Source organism: Podarcis gaigeae, assembly GCF_964106915.1.
Source record: "Podarcis gaigeae genome assembly, chromosome: 2".
Classification (NCBI taxonomy): Eukaryota; Metazoa; Chordata; class Lepidosauria; order Squamata; family Lacertidae; genus Podarcis; species Podarcis gaigeae.
This window is the reverse complement of record NC_139679.1, coordinates 63,366,143-63,393,226: the sequence shown is the minus strand read 5'-3', so window position 1 is coordinate 63,393,226 and position 27,084 is coordinate 63,366,143. Positions and strand designations below refer to the sequence as shown.

Genomic DNA, 27,084 nt, shown 5'->3' with positions numbered 1-27,084 from the left:
GGGTCGTGAATTGTTCAGTCTTTAAAACTGGAAATAATAATATGACTTTGGTATGAGAAATTCAAAAGAACAGGAGGACATGTCATTTAAAAGAATATACAGCGCATTTAATATATAATAGCATACTATCCTGTAGTTTGCAGTACTGGAGGCAGATACTTTCATTCCCGCTGGATGCCTAAAACCAGCCTTTCCCAACCTGGTGCACTCCAGATGTTTGGGACCACAGCTCCCATCTGAACCCAGACAGCATGTCAATTGGCCATGCTGGTGTCTGAAGAAGTGTGCATGCACACGAAAGCTCATACCAATAACAAACTTAGTTGGTCTCTAAGGTGCTACTGGAAGGAATTTTTATTTTATTTTGCTTCGGCGATGGCAGACCAGCACCTGTAACTAGAGCCAACTCTATGGGAGTTGTAGTACAAAATGCCAGGAGGGCACTAGGTTGGGGAAGGCTGCCTAAAACAACCAGTCCTATTCGCCGTTTCTCTCCTCTCTCAGATTATGGTAGAACTGAACTGAAAGCATTCTGTGAACAACATGTTTATGCTGCTTATGTAAGAAGCAACACAGAATTCAAAGCAAGGTTTAGTTAACTTGCTTCATGAGACAAAATAGACAGTGCATGAGGTTCTTTGTTTGGACAGATAAGACAATGTGCTCCCATGTAGGCTATGACAAGTAACACTATTTTGGCAATACGACACATTGAGTTTTAGAAAAGGCATCAGTCCTAGGTAGATGCCACCGAGGTTCCTGCCGCTTTGTGGAGGCACAGCTACTTGTGGTCCTAAACTGGCGTGGGCAGCTGCCCATTGAGTGTCGAGTGCTTGATGCTGTCATTCAAGGTGGTGGCTCGGAAAGTGTAAGACCGCCCTCTGACCGAGCCCTCCGTATAGAGCCTCTCCGGCTTGTTCTGGCAACGGAAGAACATGAGGAATCCATTGCGGTAGTTCTTGTTCATCCAGCCATAGAGCAGAGGATTAGCAAAAGTGGAGCACATGGCCACCACGTGGAACACGGTGTAAAGAAGCTTATAGTCATGGAAGATGAGCACCAGATCAAGGTCAACGGCAAGTTGGAAAACATGGAAGGGGAGCCAGGAAACTGCAAACACCACCACCACCATGACCAGCATCTTTGTGGTCTTTCTCCTCCGGCAGTGGCTGTCACTCCTAGCAGTGGGACTGATGTGGCTTTTCAGCTTGAACCATATTCTGATGTAGGCATAGCAGATGATGGAAAGAGGGAGGACATATTGCAAGAGGAGCATGGATAAGCTGTATATGGTGGCGTCCCTGCTTTCAGAAGGCCATTTCTCGGAGCAGACAGCGATTCTGAGATTGATGGATGGGATTTCTTCGTACCTGTACTCTCGGAAGATGGCCAATGGACTGGCTAGGACGGCGGCAACCAGCCACGTGAAAGCGATGATGGTGAAGCTGACCTTCTTGGATATCCTGCTATCCAAATGGAAAACAATGCATCTGTACCTGTCCAGAGCAATCACAGTTAAGGTGAGAGTAGACACATGGACACTTAAAGCTTGAGCGTAGGAGACCAGGTGACAAAGCACAGCCCCGAACTTCCACTCATCCAACAGAGTGTAGGCCAAAGTGAAGGGCAAGCAGAGCGTGTCCACCATCAAGTCTGCCAGAGCCAGGTTAGCTATGAAGAAGTTGGTTACAGTCCTCATGGTTCTGTATCTCACAATCATGTAGACTACTAAGGAGTTGCCAATGAATCCCAGAAGAATGATGAGGGAGTAGGCAGTTATCAATATGATCTGGACTCCCAGGATCTTGGTACTGTCCATCATAACATTACTGGATCCTTCAAGCCCCTGGCTAGGGGTGGCAAAGCCCTTTGCATGCCAGCTGAATGGCAGTTGTTTATCCAAGTTGTGCTCTTCCAGGATGATAGTGCTGTTGGCTTGATCAAGCAACCCCATTCCTATTTATTGGCTTATTCTCGCTTCTGAGCTAATAATTTATGTAAAGTTTGCAACTCCACCTGTGAACATGGAAACAAGAACACACAAAAAGGATATTTTAGATAGGAGGGAGGGGAAACCCTAGATATTTCAGCTTTCAACAGCATATCCAAGAGAGCATTTCAAATTAGGCTCCATCCCTAAAGTCCTACCAACACTCTTTCAATTAAAATTCATTGTCCATAGTTTCCATACAACGTTTTCATGGCTGTTCTTTGACTCAGTTGGATGCCCCATCCCCCATTTTTATCCACATGATAAAATTAATGCTGACCAAAGATCTAAGAGGCTGGTCTCAATTGAATTATTTCATTAAAAATGTATTTACTTCAAAAAAAATTATTTGTCTGAAATTGAATGGGCTGAAAAGACCCTTTAAAATGTCATGCTGATGTAATCAGATAAACCAAATCTTCTATTTAGCTGCTAACAACAGGCAGCCCTTGGCTTGCAATCTGCCTCCGTGGTCTCTGGTGACATGGGCTCTGCTTGTCAGAATAATTAAATCTGAGAGAAGGATGGGAAGGAATACAAATAAATATATAAATCAATAAAGGCCTGGGAAGGTAATAGAATCTGTGGTAGTTTGCCCATGAGGGTGACATAAAGTTGCAGTTCCACACACACACTTACCTGGCTGAAATAACACAGTGGGAAGCAAAGTCTGAGTCACATGGGGTCATGTAGCATCCTTAGGCACCCACTGGGCCCAGAACCTGGCTGGGCTGAGCACCACCACTTAGCCTGGCCCTTTGACTGACAGTCCAATCCACTGGTTGCTCATCAGCTGCATCCTGGAGCTGTGTGTTCAATTTCCCACAGTGCCCCTGAAGTAGCATTGCTTTGGGGCACTGTGGGAAATTTAAATGGCTGCTCCCAGTAGGGATCTGGGAGCTGCCATTTAAATTTACCACAACACCTTCTAGAGATGCTTTGTTGGGGGAACTGGGCTGGGGGATTACAAAGTTGTTTCATCAGAGTGCTGCAGCCACCAGGTCATGTAGCTGAGGGCCCCCTCAAAGGTGGAGCTGGCTGTGTTTTGAATACACATACTGTACTTAGGATTGGGCTGTCAAATGGAAGGCCTGGAGGACTTTCTGGAACCATAAACTTTTCCCATTGTAGTATACAGAATTTTTTTTTTTTTTCATAATCTGAATCTGTTAATTATTGGTATGCTAGGGTTAGTAACTTTATCAGTTACTATCATTGCCAAACAAAATATAAGTGGATCTCCCAGCATTTGTTTTTGTTTTTTGTTTTTTTGTCCTTTTAAGATAAAATGAAGAGGGACAATGTTCCCAATTTCCCTGATTTAAATCATCCTATCATTCTGCCAAAGTAGCCATGGATAGGAAGAAAGACTGCTACACTCTGGGATACAATCGGATTCATGAAGCTAGCATAACTTGATGGTAGGTTGTGATAAGAAATCAAGTGAGTTACATGCATGAGTGAGCAAGCTCCAAGATGCAGATTTGAACAAGATAATGTTTCTTTCCTAGAGCTAGACACAGCTTCTAATTTACAACTTCCATTAAGCTTCATCTCAAATGAATATATCCCCAATGCGCCTTGAGTTTCCAGATGATAATTATCTCATCATCCAGCACACCCAGCTGCTTATCACTTCCCTTTGGAACATTCCAAACATTTGCTCTGACCATTCCATTTTAGCCTGAAGAAAGGTTATGTGAACCTGAAAATGTGATTATTATGCTTTTGCATTTGTTCCTAAGCAACCTGCATTCATTCTCTCAAAAGAAACGTTTATACATTTTACATGCTACACTCCTCAACAATTGGATCATGACGACTTAGTGAAATCAGTGGGGCAACTTGCAAACAACTAGTTTGAAGCTAGTGGAACTGAGTAATTTGGACCACAAATATCATTGACCTGGTTGTTGCTGGAGCATCTATTTTCACCATGTGGCTGTTCTCTTGAGTTTTTCCATGAAATGCATGCAGTGGTTCCTTAAACAAACGGGTGGGGAGAGAGAACGGCTGACCAGATGGTGATAAAGGCTGAAGCTATGTCACAATTCATAATAAATGTCCCTTTGTCCATTTATCATTTGGTAGAACAAAGTTCATAATCCCTCTTGGGAGCAGCTGCAGGAATTCATGTTGCTTGGCTGCTAAATTCTGCTGTATGGGAAGTGAGGAAGCGAGGAAGGGGCCTGGTTTAGATTGGTCTGAGCTCCTTCCTCACTTAAATATTATTGGCTGACAGAGATGAACACCAATGGGTTAATCTGGGATGGTGACTTTTGTAGTAGATTCTCTATGAAACACAAATTAATATCCCTCTGTACAGTTGTGAGGATAAAGACTGTAAGTTCAACTTCAGTGCTGCCCAGAAACATTCTTCTGGCTCAAGCCTCCCTTGTGCTGTAGGGGTCATATTGACCCAAACTTTTCAGCAAGAATGAACAATAACTCATGACACAACCCAAAAGCTGGTGACATATGGGATTAAGGTTGGGCATTGTGTTTCAAAGGCTCCCACACTGTCCTGTGTATTTAACCCTCATGGCCACAAATTTGTGTGTTAACATGTGCTAAGTTTCACTGTTGGTATGGCTTATTTTTCTTGCCATTTCCCACCCTCCACCCCTACTACTTGCCATACTGGACATTTGTAAACTTGAGGGAAATGGGTATTAATTGCATGATGAGCTGAGTTCACTTCTGATTTTACCAGATTACTCTTGTAGCAACTGCCTATAGGCATTGCAGAAAAGCCTAGTGGTCATATTTAGCCAGAGCTGTCTAGGATAACATCTAAAAGTTATCATGAAATAGACTCACCACCACACTGACCGTTAAAAGTATTGCCTACAGACACCAGCTATGTTCAGTACTGTGGTTGCAGTTCTAGCCCAAGTTAAGCACATTTATATTTTATTGATAAAGTGATCTTCGGATGAAGGGTAGTATATAGACTCAGTAATCCAGCCCCAATCCAGCTCTAGTCATGCATTCATTAGTGGCTTGTGGTTGGGGTAGCACATCACTGCTCCACATCAAAAGGAGCATCTGACTGAGGGCTGACCCAAGACATTTTGTTGCTTGATATGAAGTGGCAAATGGCACCCCATTCTCCACCCCCACCCCCAAGGTGAATGTGCATAATGTCCAAAGCCAGCCAAGTCATTTCGACACCTGAGGCAAAAAAACAACAACAAACCCAACAAGCACATTTTCCCCACCATGGCAATAAAAATTCAACAACAACAAATTAAATGACTAAAATTATCCTTCTCTTTCTGACTAGTTCAGTTGGATTCAGATGAGCAATGTAGCTGCAGATATTCATCCACATCAGCCACCCTGGTTTAGATTGGTCTGAGCTTCTTCCTCACCTTATATATTATTGGCTCACAGATCTCTCTTGATGGTTCCAAGGATAAACACTGAGGTATACACACAAGCTGAAGCAACACAGGATGTCCTAACATGCGTGAGCATGCGATAGTTTGTCTATAAGACCCTTTTATCCAGTAAAATATATTGAGACCATGCAAAAATAAATTAATAAATTGTGCAGGTTTTTCCCATGTGTGTCCATGATACCATTCCCTTTACCACTGTATTTGGCTTGACTGTCCCATTGACTTCCACATGCTGATAGCCATGGATAGCTCACTTGGTTAGAGCGTAGTGCTGATAATGCCAAGGCTGCAGGTTTGATCCCCATATGGGACAGCTGCATATTCCTGCATTGCAGGGGGTTGTGCTAGATGATCTGCAGGATCCTTTCCAACTCTACAATTCTATGATACTGTGAATCTTATAATTATACTTGATTTCCTCATCTCCTTTGCAAGTAGGCTGAAATGGACAAAGGCTGCACAGCAAATTATGCTTGCTCAGTTGTCTTCTTCATATTTTTCCCACTTCAAACAATTAGCTGCAGAGTAACCATTATTGCAGTTTCTAAAAGTTAACAATTAGAGAACAGTCAGAGGTACAATTATTGTTCGGACCATTTCGGATTATTTGTTTTAAGTGTCTTAATGGGTTTTTTTAAAAAAAAAAATAGGCTAACATTTCAGAATTAATTAATGCATTTCATAAATGAAGCAAAGTAATAAGTGTGATCAAAAATAATTTGCAATGCTTCTAGACTAGTTAATATCATGCGGTGGATTTCACCCAAACAGAAATCACGTTTCCTGAAAACATGCTAAAATTTTAAGCTGTAGCCAGGCAGGCTCCTCGCGTATATGGAGAAACTGCTGGTGTTTCGTAAGAATCAAGCAACAGCTAAGCAGTCTTGCTGACTGACACAGGGAGAATAATTTATTTGTGACATGATATAGTTGTAAAAGCTCTAAGAGACTATTAAACTTTTTGGTGGCAAACATTTTGGGTACTTTCGTGTGTCTTCTTTCCCATAGAAGCAATAACTAGCAAGGGTCATGGCCACACAGTTAAGGTGATACTAGGACAAGTTAAGCTAATGCAGTGAATATACAAAGCAGGGTTTCATAAACTGTGAGCAAGGGATCAACCCTCTTTCAGGTTGGCCTCAGTGTTGCAGCCAGCCCAGTGCTTCCTTGCTTCTTCATCCCACCCATGATTCCAGCATCAGCAGCTTCCCACATGTGCAGTACAGAGGCACTCATGGGAGTGGGAGCTGACTAGAGAGTGAGACTGAAGCGCATGAAGTTGGAGGGAGGAAAGAAAGAGAAGGAAAGAGATTAGGAATGGGCAGAGTTGCTGGCCAAGTGTGAGGGAAGGAGGAGAAAAACAGAAAGGAGGCAGAAGGGATGCTCAGGCAGAGGAAGAGGGAAAGAAGCAGCAAGTGTTTAGTGGTGTGCTGCTGCTGCATCTTCTGCCCCCTTCCGTCTCACGCACACACATGTACACTTGCTCGCTTACTCGCTTTCCCACAGCCCAGCTTTTTAGCTAGGAAGCCTCCCCTCACTGCCTTCAAAATGGCAGCTGTCTCAGAAAAACGACCAGCCATTAGGCAGTGGTGCTGGGAAGTGGGCAACTGGTGTGTGCGCATGTGCTTGCATGTGTCATGTGCTAGGACAGAGGAAAAGAAGGTGAGACTGAATGAATAAGACCAGGAGAGGGAGAGGTTTGAGTTGGGTGGGAAGAGAGAGTCTCCCTTCTCTGAGGTGAAAGGGCCCTCAGGAAGAGATAACAGAGAGAAGCTGTTATGGGAGGAATAAGAGTGCATAACAGGAGCAGAGAAGAGGGATCAGAGAATGTAGACCTTATTCCTTCTTCTCACCACAAACTGAGGGGGAAGAGAAGGGTAAATGACAGAGATGAATAAAATACTTTGAAAGGCATGCGTATGGGAGGAAAAATATAAAATAACAAGCTTTCTCCACATGGGAGCCTCTGGGTCAACAAATTCTGCTGAGTCATGATACCTCCAGAACCAACCGGAGGAAAGGTAAACTATGGAACTCCCTATCACAAAGAAATCGCTGTGGCACATTTTGAAGAGGAATTAGCAGTGCTTTTTTTCTTTAAAAAATGTTTAGGGGTACTCTCATTTTCCTACTCATATTGAAATATTGCCCCTCAATGAGGCCAAACTTAGATTCACAAAATGTTTAGGGATATGCATACCCCTGCGTCCCCCCCCCCCAAAAGCACTGGGAATTAGATATCAATTAAAAGCTATGTCAGCAATTGCCTGCTGAATATGCCAAACGCTACACTCTTCTGCCATCATTTTGTGACAGAACTGGAACCAGGAGATCTCTCAAACTATACATTTGCCATGGCAGGCAATTTACTGATTTCCTGGACCCAGAAACCCCTCCCCCACCCACTTTGGTCTTTCAAATTGTAGTGGTGCCCTTTGTGAGGCAAAAATTTGTTGTCCCACCACTTCTTGCCTTCTGTTCTGTGTGTGCACTATGTCACAGTTGTGATGCCCTGCAGCTCTCCCCCTTGGTGCAACAACCAGCACGGGAAAAACAATTGCGCTGCCCTACATCTGCCTCTGGGGGACGCTGTGGGTAAAACATCAGTGCCTAGGGCTTGCCAATCGCATGGTCGGCGGTTCGATTCCCCGCGGCGGGGTGAGCTCCCGTCTTCCGGTCCCAGCTCCTGCCCACCTAGCAGTTCGAAAGCACCCCCGGGTGCAAGTAGATAAATAGGTACCACTTTCTAGAGGGAAGGTAAATGGCGTTTCCGTGTGCTGCGCTGGTGCTGGCTCGCCAGAGCAGCTTTGCCACGCTGGCCACGTGACCCGGAAGTGTCTCCGGACAGCGCTGGCCCCCGGCCTCTTAAGTGAGATGGGCGCACAACCCTAGAGTCGGACACGACTGGCCCGTACGGGCAGGGGTACCTTTACCTTTACCTTTACATCTGCCTCTGCCTCTGCCCACAGAGCTTCCATCCTGCAAGTTGTCTGATTCAGTTTATTACCCCTCATCCAGCCCAATGCTGTATGCAGACACCAGTCCAGGGCCTTTTCAGCCATTCCTGATTTAGAAAATACAGAGAATTAAAGTTGGGTATCATGAGCAAACACCTTGCTCCAAAACTCCTAATGGCTGCTCCCAATTGCTTCGTGTAGATGTTAAATAGCTTCAGAGACAAGATAGTGCCCTGTGGCACCACATAACCAGGGGGCCAAGGAGCACTCATCCAATGCTACCTTCTGGAACCTGTCCCAGCAGTAAGACCAGAGCCACTGCAGAACAGTGTCCCTTAAACCCATCTCCTGTAGAGTATCCAATAGGATACCATGGTCAATAGTATCAAAAGCCCATGAACAATCTAGTAAGAGCAACAGAGTTGCAGTTCCCCTGTTGCTCTCCCAACAGAGGTCATCCATCTAGGCAGATTCAGTCCCAAACTCAATCTGGTTATATGTAAACAGCCTGTATTTGGACTGGATTAGTTCAGACTGCAAGTTGTGGGCATGCATGATAATGTTCCTCCATGCAACAAATTACCATTACAAAGAATACTAGAATGTCTAGCCAGCATCTCTAGAGGGATTTAAAAAGAAATAGAGGAACGTGAGCCCCCATGATTCAGAAATGTTATACTAGAAATAAGTTGATCGTTACATAAATAAGTGGACCTTTTAATGGGCGGAATAAGATTCCAACATGATAGACTTTTAGGAAGCAATGGATTTAATTAAAGCTAGGAAAGTACCTTAGAGGTCAACTAAAGTTGAGTAAGATCTCATAATATGTTTTGATGATATAAGCTGGAGAATCAGGCTAAGGTACTCCGTAAGGTTAGAGGGAAACAGCTTAGAAGCCATTATGCCAATAATCTAAGTTCAGACAACAAAGTCAAAGGACTTGAATTGCTGATATTGTGACTACAGTACAACTGAAGTCCGATAACATTAGTGGGCATGTACTTCTAGGATAGATGCCATCTATGAAAGGTGGAGCTTGGATTATCTGAACAGTTGCAAAACTACAAGGTTTATTGCACCCTAATGTAGAATTGGTCTGCCCTAGTAATATGATCCTAAAGGTTCTTGATCTCCCTTTGGGGTGTGATTGGTGGCAGAATGATCTACTGATATCTGCATGGGATCAGAAATTACCCTAGTGCTGGATCAACCCTTCCTCTGCCATCAGAGGTAGTAGACTTTCTGGTAATTTTCTCTTGATGTGAATAAGTATAAGTAAATAAATAAATATTTACTATATGTAAATATTTGCCCAGATCTTAGGTTGACTCTTGATTCAGGCCTTCAGAGCAGATTTTTTTAAAATGAGAGCTGTTGTTCTGAAGGCAACAGGTTAGGGCACTGATAACTTGCAGGAGAGGATTGCAGTCCCTTCTTAGCAAGGCTTTCTCCTTATAATTTCCTGAGCCTCTAACCTCATGACATGGCATGCTGTGCAATAACTGAAAGCCTCCTGCTAATGCTCCAGATTTGATCTGTCACTGCCTCAATTATCCTGCCCTACTGAAGATGTGGAATCTATGTCACAATACAATTTTCGGTGTTAGTGGTGCCACAGGGCTCTGCTGGGTTTTTTGGGGGGTTTTTTGCCACAACACACTGTAGCTCTAATTGCTTACCACAGGATTTCTGGGTTGTGCTTGTTTTTCTCCATTTCTTCTTGCTTTGACTCTGGATTTATTTCTAACACTGGAACCATCCTTTAACCAGAATTGTTGTGTGTGTGTAAGCAATTAATAAGTGAGTGTTTTGTCACCAGATTCATATTTGTATGAAAACATGGTTGGTATACTCTCCACCTTTGATATTGTTAAATGGGCATAACAAGTGATACAGCTGAATATTAATTATTCTAGGTTTAAAAATTATCACAAGAAGGTAAATATCATTCTTTCTATGTTTGGTAACTAGTATTAAAGGGGGGGCATTTTTGGCAACCTTTTCAGGCTTTTGTCATTCTCTTTTGATCCAAATATATCAAATTTGTTAATTTGGACATTAATTCTATATCTCAGAGCTTTCTGGACCCCTGCACTATGTGCACACCATATATTTTAAGCACATTCCCCCCTAAAGGAACTGCAATTTGTTATAGTTGCCCTACTCGGTAGATGACAAATTGTGGGCTTTACCTGAATGTGTTACCTGGAATGATACTTGGAAGTTAGCAGTAGCTTAGTGACAGAAGGCACGTATAAACAAGGGAAAGGGGAAGAGATAACCAAAAACACACTCTGTAGAAACAGAGCACTTTAATTAAAAAATTCCTCCCAAGAGCAGTGAGTTTTGATTGCCTCCAGCGAATGGAATGGGAGAAGCATATAGACTAGAAAAAAATAACATCAAGAGCAGAGGACCCTTTACAATCACAAGTTATCAATAGTGAAAAGCTGGAAATAAGGGTGTTTGAACCGCCCCAGCCGCCTTTCGCTGTTTCATATCTAATTATCAAGAGATGGAAGCCATTTCCATCACCAGCTTTGGCCATGAAACGTACAAAGAGACATTACATTTCCTTCCAAATCAGGGTAATTTCTCCAACTGTTGTCCTGCTCTCCGTGTAATAGTGTTTATCTACCTTTGCCTTTTTATAGCAATAAAAGAGGAGCCTTAAATTGCTGCTAAATCCCCATCTTTGTGTGTCAAATGAAACTTTCACAGCTTCCCTTTACCTCCATGCTCTCCCAGTTATCACTTTGGCTCCTTTTCCTCTGGCAATTAATTTCCTTTTCTTATCACAACTTTCATTATTACTCTTGCAGTTATTATACACCCGTTGTTTCACCCTTCCCTCAGGTTGCTGGTAAGGGGTACCTTTAAAATAGCAAACATGCCTTGTAGAGGATGAGGGAATGCTGAGAATAATATATATTTCTAAAGGTAAAGGTAAAGGTAAAGGTACCCCTGCCCGTACGGGCCAGTCTTGACAGACTCTGGGGTTGTGCGCCCATCTCACTTAAGAGGCCAGGGGCCAGCGCTGTCCGGAGACACTTCCGGGTCACGTGGCCAGCGTGACATCGCTGCTCTGGCGAGCCAGAGCCGCACACGGAAACGTCGTTTACCTTCCCGCTGGTAAGCGGTCCCTATTTATCTACTTGCACCCGGAGGTGCTTTCGAACTGCTAGGTTGGCAGGCGCTGGGACCGAGCAGCGGGAGCGCACCCCGCCGCAGGGATTCGAACCACCGACCTTTTGATCGGCAAGTCCTAGGCGCTGAGGCTTTAACCCACAGCGCCACCTGCGTCCCATTTCTAAAGGACAACTAGCTAACTTTTTGCACCTGGGAGGAGTGCAATGCTATTTACCTCAGATCCTGGAAGCATTTGAAATACTGTGTACTGGTGGATGGGGCAGGCAGAAATGGAAGCATACCAATTAGGTCCCAGCAAGAAGAATAAAATGTGATTAGCATTGCAATCCTATGCAAGTCTACTCAGATCAGCAGTAAGCCCCATCAACTCGCAGGTAACATTTCATAGGATTGTTTCCAAGCAGACCAATTCTAGCAAGGGGCTGGGAGGCATAGAACAGTGAATTCATTGCCATATCTGTAGCCCTCTAGCTCCTGCTCACCAGGGTGGAAGCTTGGCATGCTGGTAAAGCAGAAATGAACTGACTTTGGATCCTTCAGATCCATCACCGGCCCTGTTCTGCTCTTCTCTCACCCCCAGCTAATACAGTCAAGAACACTGCTGGTGCTATCTTCCCAGCTGCCCTTGCTTTCAGTAGGGAGGCTCTCCACTACAGTTGACCCCCACCCACGGGAGGAGAGATGAAGCCACCTCACTCCCTCCAGAAGGGCTGAGCAAGGCCTTAGGATTCAGTTAAGACTGCCTTTGTTCCTAGTCTTCACTTCCTTTGTCCCTCAGACTTTCCAGGCAGTTGGAGGGGCTGCATAGCATGTACTCTGATAACACATGGCTGCACTCCTATGTACACTTACTTGGCAGAAAATCTCATTGGATTTAAGAGCATTTGTTTCTGGATAGGATTGCACTGTAAGGCTGTAATACTGCATTTTTATTTATTTCTATGCATGTATGTATGTATGTATGTGTGTGTGTATGTTGTTGTTGTTAATCATTCACCTTTCTGCAAAATTACTAGGGAGCAAGTTCCATCAAACTGATTGAGACTTACTTCTGACCAAAGAAGCTGAGGGTGCATTGTGAAAGTGCCTCTCACAAAGTATCACTGGGTCGCTCTTCAGTGATATTCAAAGCACAGCTGCTCTCTCTGTACAGTCTTACAGCGTCTGCAATTCCTCAAAAGCACTTAGGAACTTAGCGGAATGTCTGTGTCTGCCAGGACCTCAAGAGAAAACAGCCAGGGAGGTGAAATGATGAAGCCTAATTAAGTGATTTGTCCCAGGTGGCTCAGAAATCCAGTGGCAGAATACAGCTTTTAAGGGAGCTGTCTTGTTTTGTATTGTTTTGTTTTGTTTTGATGTATCTGACACCTGCGAGCCACATGGGAATCTGGAACTACGCCAGTACCATCACTGAATGATCCCTACTTGTCCAAATAGCAGATCAAGGGATTTGTGAGATCAGGCAGCACAGTTCAAATGAGGGGTTTAGACAGCAGCCCTATAACAACTTGCACAACTTTGAACCTCATGTCTGCCTGGTACGTCTTTGTGTGCATTGCTTTGTACTAAATCACTCACCACAAAGGTATCATCTGATCGCTGCCTGACACCTTTTAGTCAGTTCTTTGTCGTTTATTTATTTTTAATCGGGCAGGCGGCTAAAGCCCCATTCCCAAAGGAAAGGTGAGAGAAAGGGCTATGCTCTGAAGACAGGATACTCTGTGAAGAGATCCAGACAACACAGCCAGGAGGGGGCAGCCACCAACACTCTCCGTTCAGCTGTGGTGTTTTCTTGATGATTGCAACAATGTTTTACATTTAGCGTGAGACAGCATTCTACTTTTTCCAAATCGGTGCTGTTTCGTCATGTCAAGCATCTGGCTCAGGGGATCAACAGAAACAGCTGTTCCTTGTTTGGTGTGATGCTTCTTTGAGACAGAGGAAAGTGAGGGGCAAAGGGAAAGTACGGAGGATTCACAAAACTGCAAGTTTAAATGGAACGCCCCGAAGCACCACAGAGCACAATCTTCAGCCCACTCCTCAAGGACCCCCTCCATGCTCAGTAAGCCAAAGGCCCTGTGCTAAAAACCCAAACATATCTTCACACTTCTGGACTACAAATCCAGCAAAACAAAGAGCTATGTCCGACACCATATTCATGACGTCTGTCATAGCCTCATTCTGTTGAACCAACCCAACCCAGATTTTTCCATCTGAGCAAACTTTTTCTCTCATGGGCATCAAATGCTTGTGAAATGCATTTGAAGATGACACCAGATATTCTTAAACATGTGATTTCATGGAAATTCAGCTCAACAGGACTCACTCCTTAGGACAAGTGCAAGAAAAACAGCTGTTTTCTGGTGGCACTTAGAGTAAATTGCAAAGCTGTCTAGAAGGGGGGAAACAGGGTGGGCAGCAAATGAATTGTGCATAGGGTAGGTTATGCATCTGGTATTCCCATTGTAAGGAACACTTGTAGGGGTTCACTTTTTTAAACCTATGCCCTCAATGCTCCTCAAGCATGAGTTTCCCATGCAGTTGGACTAGTGAAATACTTTCTTTGCCAGGAATAGGTCAAGAGCTATGCCTGCGGATGTGATCTGCCATGCACTTTGCAAAGGGAGGACAAGCATGGTGTTGGAGGAAGGAAACAGAGAGCAAGAAAGCACAGCTGGAAGTCTGTACTGTATATCCCAACAGGGAGGTGGGTGGTCTTGTGGGATCAATGCTCCTCATGCATGCAAGTTTGTTTTTTGCTGTGTTTACATGACATCGTTGGCATCAAAATGCCAACCCAAGTTTTTCTACCATTGAACCTGAATTTTCCCTTTCTAAGGGAAATCCAGTAAGTTGTGTTTTTTAAAACTACCTGTTGCCAATGACTTTCTTGTGATATCTCAATGGCCTGTTTGCGATATCTGGAGGCACCTGGAGTCTCTTGAAAAGTCACTCCCTATCTGTTGCATTTAACTGCTACACAGAAGCTGTTACAGGCTGCAGAACTGGCCCGTTCTTTTAATTCTATGTGTAGGATGCAGCCCAGAAGCAGGCTGAATGTAGCTGGCAAAAGAGCATGCCAAGGTGCACCAGCAAGAACCTTGTCCCTCATTCTGTAAATCCAGCATCTGCAGATAAAGGAGAGTGCTTATAACTAGTCAGTGACCAGAAGAATCAGACTTTGCACTGTTTTACAAAAGCTGCCTGGGAAGGTGAATGAGACCAGAACCCTCCAACATTGCTGTGCTGTGCTCTGGAGATCAGAAGAAGTCATATATGCTGACCAGTGAGTGACCCACCTTTTGCATATCTTTCTCCATCTCATCCCACAAACATTTGGAAACTCCTAGCACTATTGCTTGCAGCACGTGCCTCTGTACCACCACCTGAGGCTTAGCAACAGACAATATTCCTTTCAGAAAAACAAAGGCGACAAGGCTACACTGCGTGAACGATCACTCCCCTATTGTCTCAGTTCGTGGGTTTTGCAAATTTGTGTAGCAGCGGTTAAAAAACCCCCTGCAAAACATGTTCAACCAGAGACGAAAGAAATAAGGGTATATGGCTCCACAGTGAAGCTATGCTTCCATGTTCCCACCTTCAACTCTCTTAAAAACTATTGTCTGTCTTCAGACTAAAATTAGCTTTCCAAGAATGCTGTTTTATAAGTGATGGCAGGGGATGATAAAACATGCTAATTCTCAGCTGCACAGTAAGGTACAAACTCTTCTCTCCCACCAACAAAATAAGACTCACAAAAAAATGAAAAAGCAGTTCTAATTGTCCTTCCTGGATGATGAATAAAAGGAAAGCCACTTACCTGAAGTTACTGTTTCATTGCTGCGACGAACCAAGCTCCTTGCTTCTGTCTTTGCACTCTTCTTCCACTTTGTGAAATCTCGTGGTGGCCGAGACAAAAGCACTTTCTCAAAGTAATTACTTTCAGAGAGCAGCCTTCCTCCCCCTACCCAATTACAAAGGAGCCCTTTCCTCAAGAACCTGCTTCATTCTTGACAAAGGGAGAGGTGATGAGGAAGGCTTTGACTTCTGAACATGACTGGCAATCCCTATCCCTCAAAGCTGGATGCTCTGTGATGCTGAAAGAGAGGGGGAGTGTGCTTAACCAACGGCAAAGCACAGGGAGAGAGGGAGGGAGGGAAAGAGAGAGAGCGCCAGCGGTTGCTGCTGCTGCTCAGGGATTGCTCAGCCCCCCACTGGGCTTCTTACTGAGCTAAAACATCCTATGACGGTGACCAAACTGGATTCTCTGGCAATGAAATATAGGTTACAGATAGCATGGTGCACATCAGCTAGAGCACCATCTATATGGCATTCAGAAGATCAGTGCTAGGTCTGCCCCGGTACTGAGCAGCTTGATAGCCCTTGGCAAAATCTCCTTTTCTTTGTGCCCTTATCCATGCCTTCTCATTACGTGATAAATATTTTTAAATACACATGAGGTATTATCCTTTCCTAGCTGTTGTATATCTGCAGTAACTCACTTAGGTCTGCTTGCATATTAGCATATCATAGCAAAGTATGCCATTTTGGATATGCACAATGTTTCCTACGGTATGTGATGTGCTTGCATCTGGCAGCACTATTCAAATAACTTGTTTATTTATTGGATTATTGCATTTCTAATGGCAAAGCCTCATGATTTCATTTGGAGGGGGTGATATTTTCATCGCTATAATAATCCAATGTATACTTACTCAGAGGAACTCCCATTGAACTCATACAGCTTACTTTCAAGTACACATGCAGCAATCACAATACCAGAAATAAGTGCATGGAATGCAGAGTATCATGTAAACCTTTTGTTTATTTATTTTTTAAGAAAAGCAATGTGGACCAGGCCTAGTTCCATAGGTCCTTAGTACATCTAAGAACATGAATCTCACCTTTAAGAACTGTACTGATATACACACATACCTTGTCCTTACCATTTTCAGAGTTAGGGAACTTCCACAGTTTATTGTGGGTTCACGCATGCAAGTTTTTCACAGCATCTACACATCTCATTAAAATGCCACCCCATATCTCCCCTACCCCAATTTAATCCTGATTTACTGTTTCCGTGTTTTGTTTTGTGTTTTACTTATTAGACTTTCTGCAGAAAAGGTAAATCCAGAATAAATGGGAAAATAATATGGGGTGGCATTTTGGTGAGGACAGCGTTGTGTATGAGGCAGCCCCATAATTGGAAAATTGGTAAACGTTTGCAGGAATTGTGGCAGCACACTTGTTAACAAAAGGAATGATGTGCTGGTGAATTGGATAACATAAATAAGTATCCTAAAATGGATACCAAGTTTCACCACATGTGAAATTTCAAAACTAACCAGAAGCTCCTGCCAGAGCAAATGATTCAAGGAATTCTGAAGGGGGAAAAAGAAAAGAAGATGTCTTGATAAGTATATCAAAATTTCTCAAGGGGGTTGTGTGCACTCCTAACCCTGGTGCATGATTTACATGTAAATATATATTTCACGGCAACCGCATTGATTCTCAATTGTTCTGTTATTAGGTAGAAAGCAATATAAATAAAGAAAAAAGAAACAGGGGAAAAGGTGGTATGAAGCAGAAGTTCACCCAAGATTGAAAGCCAGCATAGTAACCAACCACAGATCTTTAGAAAGAGTGGTCTTTCGAATAACAGCTATGCAGCTGAGCTTCCCCCCGGCAGGGCCTGCAGAGATACAAGTGCCCAGACTCTTCAGCTTGAAATCTAGGAACAAAAGCGGCTGCTTTATACTGAGTCAGACCAATGAGCCATCTAGCTCAGTATTGTCTAAACTGATTGCAGCAGCAGCAGCATTCAGCATTCAGCCGGGCAGCGCAGCCAGGGCGGCATTGCACACCTGGCCTCCCAATGCCGAGTGTGACTGCTGCTTACTGAAAGCGGGGAGAAGCAAGGAGCTCAGCAGTGTGAGCACAGCAGCACTGAGCCCTTCACATCTTGCCCAGTGCTGGATTTACGTATAAGCTAAACTAGCTATAGCTTAGGGCCCCACTCTCTTGGGGGCCCCAAAAAAAATTAAAGAAAAAAACCCCTGGATGTACATTTCCAAAATATAAGATTAAAAACAAATAAAATAAAACCTACATACAGCAACAGTGTTTTGTGTTGTGTAGGCTCTAACAACAACAACAATAACAACAACTTGTATTTGTATCTCACCCTCCCTGGCCGAGATCGGGCTCAGGGCAGCTAACATCAAGAAGAAGAAGAAGAGTTGGGCTTTAAGGAGTCTCAAAGCTGCTAACATTCTCCTTTCTCTTCCTCCCCCACAACAAACACTCTGTGAGGTGAGTGGGGCTGAGAGACTTCAAAGAAGTGTGACTGGCCCAAGGTCACCCAGCAGCTGCATGTGGAGGAGCGGAGACGCGAACCCGGTTCCCCAGGTTACGAGACTACTGCTCTTAACCACTACACCACACTGGCTCATCAAATATAAACATTGATATAAAATCAAACAATAATTAAACCACATTTTAAAAACAAATCAGGATAGAATTAAAATCTGAATTAGATGGCTTTCCGCAGGATTTGGGTTGGGAACAATAAATGCTCATCAGGCCCAACTGTGTACGCTGATCTTATATGGGCCTGTGAGAATGCTGGGAGGCCCCTTCTGTACTAGTTCTTATACAAAAAGGGAAGGGGAGTCAGGCTGAGCCCTGACCAAAGGCCTGGTGGAACATCTCCATCTTGCAGGCCTTGCGGAAAGATGTCAAATCCCGCAGGGCCCTGATCTCTTGTGGCAGAGCGTTCTTGTGGCTGGTCGAGGCCAGCCTAATCTCCCTGAGGCCTGGGATCTCCAAGATGTTATTATTTGCAGACTGCAAGGTCCTCCGTGGGGCATACCAGGAGAGGCGGTCCTGTGGGTACGAGGGTCCTAGGCCTATGATGTGAGTAATGGACCCCGCCTGCTCCGTAAAATATCACTGGTTTGCTCATTTCTATATACAGTGGTACCTTGGTTCTCAAACTTAATCCATTCCGGAAGTCTATAACAGTGACAATTTGTTGTTGACAAAGGATAGCTGGACAAATAAAGAGCCTCATTACCTTCAGTAGCTTAAAGGTAAAGGTAAAGGTAAAGGTAAAGGTACCCCTGCCCGTACGGGCCAGTCTTGACAGACTCTAGGGTTGTGCGCTCATCTCACTCTAGAGGCCAGTGCTGTCCGCAGACACTTCCGGGTCACGTGGCCAGCGTGACGAAGCTGCTCTGGCGAACCGGCACCAGAGCAGCACACAGAAACACCATTTATCTTCCCTCTATAAAGCAGTACCTATTTATCTACTTGCACTTAAGAGTGCTTTCGAACTGCTAGGTGGGCAGGAGTTGGGACCGAACGACTGGAGCTCACCCCGCCGCGGGGATTCGAACCGCCGACCATGCAATCGGCAAGTCCTAGGCGCTGAGGTTTTACCCACAGTGCCACCCTAGCTTAGGGCCTCATTAAACCTAAATCCGGCCCTGGTCTTGCCCTGTCTCTCCCCCAGTATGTGGCAGTGATTGGGAAGTGAGGTGTGCAGTGCTGCCCTGCCTGCCCTGTCCCACCAACTACTGCTGACTGACTGACAGCAGCTCTTCAGGACTTTGGACAGGAATCTTTGCTGGCCTGCCTGGAGACACAGTGAACTACAGCCCTTCCTCAGTCTAGTATTGAGAGGATAAATATCAGTGCTATTTTTCTAGAAAAAGAGGTGCCAGAACTCACCCTGAACGTCTTGTTCTCTTATAATGTTCTTGTTCTCTTATCATGGCAATGGCACCCACCAAGGAGCTGCAGGAACTGAGTTCCGGTGAGTTCGGGCTGAAAAAGCCCTGATAAATATGCAACGTAGAACCCAAGATTGAAGAGCTTTCATCTGCTTTCAAGAAACATGAGCCGATATAGCTTCAAGATGCACTCAGGTGCATCTCAAGCTGCAAGCCCTTGCCAAAGAGGCAAAGCTAGGCATAGCGAGCGTCTGGCTCCAAGGAGATCGTTGCTGGAAACCTGGCAAGGGGTTCTTTGTCGGGAGAGGAGCCAGATGGTGCAACAGACAAAGGAAAGCAGCGAACATGTTCAAAATGCAATTATCCTTCCCTTTAGCACATTAGCATCTCTTTTCAAGTCACCTGCGGCCTCCAGCCATTCAGTAAATGAGCATATGCAGCAAATATAAGCGTAACCATACTTGTTAATTTACAAGGCAAGCATTACTCAGAAGTCTCTGATGAGTGCTTTAACAACAAATGGGACCATATGTACCCCTAATAAAGATCGCCTAGAGATTGCCCAAGTCTGTGATGCTCTGTAGGAATAGCCAGGAGCAAGGAGTGAATATGTCACAGCAGACTTCCAAGCACCCTAACCATATGCTCTGACAGACCCAAGCAGCCGTACCTTCCATCTGGCAACAGCTAGACTACGCAGTACCGAATCGGCGTTCTGTCTCCATCCACCTGGCAGGCTGCTTGGATATTGTAAGCATTGTGCAGAAGATAACTGAATGTCAGTCTTTGGCCCCTTGAGAGAAGGCATTTGAGCATGAGTGCTCACTTGAGATAATCTAAAGACAATGAAGTTTAATGATCCAAAGTTTAATGGTCCGACAAGGTTGTGTGAGAAAACAAATATACACAGGTCTTTTCACCATCAGGTCTGCCACATACCATTTAGCAGCCATTCAAATGTGTGCCTGAAGAACTCGCCTCTAGAAAGCTGGTTGTGCGTTCCCCCACCGTATTGCAGGTAGTAGATATGCTACATAGGAGAGGCGTAGGAAGCGGGCAGCCTCTCTGAAGGCTCCGAACTTTGCCAAATACATTTGGAGGGGAGGAGGCAACAACTCTGTACCAGGAAAAAGCACACATAGCATTCCATCCTGATGTTGGGAGGAACTAAAAATAATTCAGGCATTTTAAAGCAAATTTGCATACATTACTTAATTTGGATACTTTAGTTTGACGGCAAGATTTTGATTTCAGAAGATTTTGTAAATTGCTTTCTATAGCAATAAATGGTGCAGAGAAGAAGTGAAACACTGAGGCTGCAATCTGTTATTCTCACTTGCGAGGGAGTAAGCCCCATTGAGCTCAATAGGACTTCCTTCTGAGTAGGAATGTATATAATTACATGCCTTTATTCTAGTCTATTTTCTATTCTGTTCTATTCTATTCTATTTATTTAATTTACTGCATTAAATCACACCTTTTTGTCCAATATGCCCAAGGTGGCATGCATTCAACCCCACAACAACCTTGTGAGGTAGGTTAGGTCACCCAGTGAGCTTTATGGGATCCAGGATTTGAACTCTGGGCTCCCAGGTCCAAGTCTGGCACTCTAACCACTGCATCATACTATGCTGTAAAGTGTTTTTTTAAACAAACAAACAAACAAACAAACAAACAATTGAACCCTACTGGAATCTTGTACATATGCCTGAGAATTTGATGAAGTGTGTGTAATTTGTGGATCCTGAGGTTGACTACATCAATAGAATCAGATTCTGGCCTGGCATGGTATTCAGCCTCCTCAGAATCCAAATTCTGGTTTTTAAGAAACAAGTTCCCAGTCTTTGTGGCCACAGGAAAAGGCTGAGAATGTTGGGCAATGTCCAGTCAAAACTCAAAAGCAGAGTAATAATAATAATAATAATTTATTATTTATACCCCGCCCATCTGGCTGAGTTTCCCCAGCCACTCTGGGCGGCTCCCAATCAGTGTTAAAAACAGTACAGCATTACATATTAAAAACTTCCCTGAACAGGGCTGCCTTAAGATGTCTTCTGAACGTCAGGTAATTCTTTATCTCTTTGACATCTGATGGGAGGGCGTTCCACAGGGCGGGCGCCACTACCGAGAAGGTCCTCTGTCTGGTTCCCTGTAGCCTCACTTCTCGCAATGAGGGAACCGCCAGAAGGCCCTCGGCGCTGGATCTCAGTGTCCGGGCTGTATGATGGGGGTGGAGGCGCTCCTTCAGAGCAGAAATTCCAGCACATAGCTTTCCCTACCTACACTTATCCTTCATTTCCTCATCTTTCCCTTTTCCTATTGCCTCAGTGCATTCAGTGTCCTTAGAAATTAAAATCATTAGGAGCAGAATAAATTATGCATAGTAAGTAAAGTACAGGGTATTTTGCTTAATTTCTGTATTATTTTATTTTGATCAATGAGCACAGTTTTGGGGTTCTTCATGAGAATTGAAGGGTTTTATGCAAAGTGGCTGTTCAACTCAAGTAACAGATTTACCCTTGTGCGACTGGATTTACCCAACCTCATTTTCCCCTTTCACCCCCTCGAAATCTGCTCCAAATGCAGAGTACTTGTAAGTAACCGAAAGGAGAAGGAACCTGCAAGTTTCTTTTCCAAATTTGACATGCTGATCGAAACTTGCATCACTTCACATATTTATTTAGGGGCAGAGTCCTAAAATGGAATAATAGGTTTGCCTTCTGCTCATTTCAGTGACAAAAAAAATTATCCATACCCAAAGCCATTTGTTGGACTTATTCCCCCTTAATTGGAATGACATTTCTTCATTCAGTCACAAGAGCAGTCTGGGGTAGGGAGAATTAAGCAAGAAGGACTCTTACTAATTTGGGGAATGTGGCGGCGGTGGCGCAATACAGAATCTTGACAGCTTGGATGCCAGCAATATTAATGCAGAAACTTCTGCCAGACTACATATGTCCTTTAAATCAATCCTTTTTCTTCTCCCACAGCTAAATCAGGTCCCAGTGGAGGGTTTATCAACCAAAGATTAGATGCCGGGGGGGGGGGGGCTAATTCTGAATTTTCTGGCCAGTAAACAAATCATATTTTGTTGCAGACTCCGAGTTGCTTAATCAGAGGGGAAGTCTGAGTTTCCACCTCTCCCACAGCTACACAGGGTCAAGGGGCCTGGGATATTGAGAAATCACCATGGAGCACTGATGGAACACGGAAGCCATTCCTGGTCACAGCTTTGGCCTATCCAAAAAAGGCTGCAAAGAAGGGGACAGTGAGAAGCTTCTCAATAGTGTTAAACCAACGACCTTGTTGTTTTATGTGCACAAGGCCATTACACCAGCAAATGAAATAGATGAAGAATAAAAACAAAACCTTATCACCGAGGAGCACTTCTCATTATTGCTGGAGGATAATAAACCTGGTCAAGCTTAATTTCCTCTTGATCTGCGTAATATAGAAATCCGCTGCAAGCCGCGCCACAGGTCATAAACTTTTGCCAACGCATTGATTTGCCATTGTGGTGCTCAACACTGCTGTGATTGTAGGTTACAGATAATTATCCTGACCTGGATTTCTTTTAGAAATCTCTGTACAACCTTGAGTCAAATGATGGTATGGGAGGATGGGGGGGGGGGTGAATGAGCAGGTGTAATTGAAGACATTCTAACTGTGTGACAAGCACTCTGTATGGGCATACCTACATGGATGTCACCTAATTCTGCAACACCAAACATACTGCAGCTCTCTGTAATATACAGTGGTACCTTGGGTTAAGAACTTAATTCGTTCTGGAGGTCTGTTCTTAACCTGAAACTGTTCTTAACCTGAAGCACCACTTTAGCTAATGGTACCTCCTGCTGCCACTGTGCCGCAGCTGTGCTGATGCTGCATGATTTCTGTTCTCATCCTGAAGCAAAGTTCTTAACCCGAGGTAATATTTCTGGGTTAGCGGAGTCTGTAACATGAAGCATATGTAACCCGAGGTACCACTGTATGCTAGCTGTGTTTCAGTTTGCATATTGTTTCAGAAGGTCTGAATTAGATAGATTTGGCTTTAAATGCATATTGATTTACATTTCTCTTCTATCCCCAGTGGTGGCACCCCAATACCAGCTTGCCTGACACCGAGTTTGATGTCTTTTCAGCACCAGGTGATTTTTATTCTTTTATTATTATTTTTGCCCAGCACTCTGTGAACTAGTGAGTTCTTAGATCTGGTGGTTTTTATAGTTTTAAGCTGAGGCTGTTGTGGTACTATTGCTGTTATCAATTTTAGACCAATCTTATTGGTATGTGTTTAACTAGCAAAAACCACCCTGGAAATCATTTGATTGAAGACCTGGGTAGTAAGTTTTCATCATCAATAAATACATTGGGAAGAGAATTAAAGGCAAGATTTCCACTAAGAAATCTTTCCCCCATAATTCAAGCATTGACCAGACCATTCACCTCTCAGAAAAGCTCTACTAGATGACACTCCAAAATGTAATCACATCTACTGCTGCAGAAATAGTGACCATTCTTCTTCGTTTCAGCTTTCCAAGGGTGCAGCTAGCACTGAAAACCCAAATTTGGCCAGAGAACAGAAAGCAAGCAAACATGGGCACCGAAAAAACTGCCTGAAGGCCTCTGAAAAACTGTTGTCTGACTCAGTACAAAATCTAAATTCATATTTCACCTGGTTATTATCACTTTCCCACTAAACATTCCATCTTGTGGAGAAATTGTGTCCCACAAAGTCTTGCTTTAGAAGGGGATGAGGGAGCCCAGAATTCCTAAGCCATGTAGCAAGTCATTGTGATGGATAAAACTACCACCTTTCTTCAACCCCACATCCCTAAACCTGGCACAATGGGGTGGGTGTGTTTTAATATATATATCTTCCCCACCACCACCATGTGATTCTTTGGAATGAAAAGCAGTCTAAAAGCATAATCAGTCAATCATTCAGACTAACCAAATGCTTCTACAATGACGCTGTCTACAAATCTTTGCTTCCTAACTTCACTGTGGGGTCGGGATGCATACAAGCATCTTTAATCTTCCTTGTACTGTAAAGTAATTATGATTGAATTTCTGTTCCTTCAACATCATGCTGAGAGCACCAGTCACATCCTGTGCTTCTAATTAGTTATATGAACCCCAGGAAAGTCTGTACTGTGAGAAAGCCAGCCAGCTAGCTATAGCTTTCCTCCATGATCAATTAGGGAATGATTTGTAATAAATATCCTTACTTCTAACAGGTCTGGAAAGCAACTTACAGGCTGGTGCAGATGGGCTCAAGGCCTAGCTGCATCATAAAGCTTATTGCCACTCCTTCTCTTACCTCTCCTCACCACAACTCTCTTAATTCCGCAGAATTCTGACACTGATATAAGCCCTTCAGCACAGAATGTGCTCTTATCAGCATTCTTGTCATAAATCAAGCCTGGTATCCTGTTGTCTCTAAATGCAGTCAATACTAGGAATTAATGCAAAATGCTACAGAGTCTTGCTCTAACTTAGAGACTGGGTTATAGCCAACTAAATCAGTGTGTGCCTGGAACTGCAATGGAACTTCCCTTCCCTTTCCTCCGCCTAAGCACAGTCAAAGAGAGTTTCCAAAAGCTACAATAATATAATTCCCTATGTATTTTCCTGTATATATCATACAGTATTAACAAAAAAATATACTGAAGATGTACTGTCTTAAGGCCTGCAAGCATTTGGAAGTTCTGTGGCGCACAATGGAAACAAAGATATTGATGCTGAAGATCAATGCTGTGAACTTATAATGAAAGCTCAAAGACATCCAAAGTCCATCTGCCACAAGGAGTACTTCTCTTCATCCTACAACAAAAACTCTTGGATAATGTGCCTAATGTTTCTGTTGCTCTAAAGGATCCTTCTTATACTTCCAGTGTCAGCGGTAAGTGGTGAACAGTTTCTCAAAGTTCAAACTTATAAAAATTTACATACACTCAGCATTGTTGCAAAAGAGACTAGTTAGCTTGACAACTGTATCAACTGAACATGCAGAGCATCAGCACTTGACCTGAAATAATTGATGACAAAAATTAAGAGACTTAAATTTTAACATCACAATTCACAAGATTATTCAAAATGATTTGCTTCTTGAAACATTTCCTTTTGTATTTGCGAAAGATAATCAAGGATTGTTGTATTATTTATTCTTGCCATTTAAAATAAATTTAGCAGTTTCTGGTTTTGCGCTTTTCATTTTTTTCTACAACATATCTATTTTTGAAAATTGAAGTTAGCAATTCTTGGCAAACAAATCAGGGTGATGCGTCAATGAACAGATCGCCTGGAAGCAGCCTTAATCCACAAAGCTGGATTCAGTTTATTTATATGTCAGACAGGCTTTGAAGGGATGCGGGTGGCGCTGTGGTCTAAACCACAGAGGCTAGGGCTTGCCGTTCAGAAGGTCAGTGATCTGAATCCCCACGACGGGGTGAGTTCGCATTGTTCGGTCCCAGCTCCTGCCCACCTAGCAGTTCGAAAGCACATCAAAGTACAAGTAGATAAATAGGTACCGCCCCAGTGGGAAGGTAAACGGTGTTTCCGTGTGCTGCTCTGGTTCACCAGAAGCAGCTTAGTTATGCTGGCCACATGACCCGGAAGCTGTCTGCGGACAAACACCGGCTCCCTCAGCCAGTAAAGCAAGATGTGCGCCACAACCCCAGAATCATTCATGACTGGACTTAACTGTCAGGGGTCCTTTACCTTTACCTTTTTACAGGCTTTGAAATAGAAGGACTGTAGACAGAATGGGCAAGACCAGAGTCATGCTTTGTAATACTTGTGACTATGGCTCAGGTATTAGAAGAAGGAACTGTATACGTTGCTGACACTTCTTGCCCTAGATGTGCATGTGGAATTGGGAATATATATATGAGTGCAAAGACAATTGGGTCAAGGAAAGGATAATTCTTTTGTAGAGTGGAGGTTATGACTGTCTGATGTTCCCTATCTTTATAGGGAGAAGAGAAACTACTGTTATCTTGTTATAGAGTTATATATGCCCACTCGACCACTTCGAGCTGCAGAACTAGCGCTGTTACAGATACCACGTAATACTCATTCTGCACTTGCAAGAAACCAACCTTTTAGTGTGGCATCACCCACACTTCGGAAATCCCTGCCTATTGACATCAGGCAGCTTCTTCCACTGTGATCCTTTTGGCACCTGCTAAAAATATTTTTGCTTAGGCAAGCTTATCGGGAGATAGAATCATAGAATTGTAGAGTTGGAAGGGATCCCAAGGTTCATCTAGTCTAATCTCCTTTTCAGCTTACTATTCATTTTTAACTTTTTTGAAGGTTTAAAATATTTATTTACTTGCTTGCTTGCTTGCTTTTGTTTTATTCCTTTTTATAAACTGCTTTGAGCTGTTATCACAATCAAGCGGTATAGAAATCGTGTGATGTATTTTAAAAAATGACTATCTGAAATGGCTAAGGTGTCATTTCTGTCTCTTCCCCAGTTACCTGTGCTGATGGGGAAAGGAGCTGGCATCTAGGGTTTGTCACTGAAAAGAACCACCTACGGCACGTCAACTGCATCTCACAAAATGCCACAGAGGTCACCCCAGAAGTGAGGTGAATGGGACACCATCATCTTATCTTGTTGTTATTAGCTAACTTGCTTATTTCTCCTTCCCATTGTGATTCCTCTCTATCCTTCCTACTCTTCTTCAACTTGAAGAACTTGGAGAAATTTTCAGTTGTGTGTCTGTCTAGTTGTTTGGGGTGTCATTTGCTTGAGCTTGTAAGGTCTTTTTAATTGGGTTTGAAAAACAACTCAGTTTTTCAGGATAATGTCCCTTTCATTTGATCTGAATCTCTGC

At 43.6% G+C, this 27,084-nt stretch overlaps 1 long non-coding RNA gene and 1 pseudogene across 3 annotated transcripts; one reads left to right on the top strand and one right to left on the bottom strand.

Annotated features, from left to right (window-relative positions):
- LOC310839064 (neuropeptide Y receptor type 2 pseudogene) lies at positions 1-15,632 on the bottom strand (annotated as a pseudogene). Of its 2 annotated transcripts, none has more exons than XR_014568661.1 (2): positions 15,325-15,632; positions 1-2,016 (listed from the first exon to the last, which is right to left on the bottom strand). The product of XR_014568661.1 is annotated as a neuropeptide Y receptor type 2 pseudogene (transcript). The 2 variants fall into 2 exon arrangements; XR_014568662.1 differs by lacking the exon at positions 15,325-15,632 and adding an exon at positions 3,897-4,587.
- Positions 14,697-24,094, top strand: LOC310839065. The gene is made up of 3 exons (XR_014561318.1): positions 14,697-14,790; positions 23,328-23,385; positions 23,770-24,094. It is a non-coding gene; the product is annotated as an uncharacterized lncRNA (long non-coding RNA).
- Positions 24,095-27,084: the final 2,990 nt, after the last annotated feature.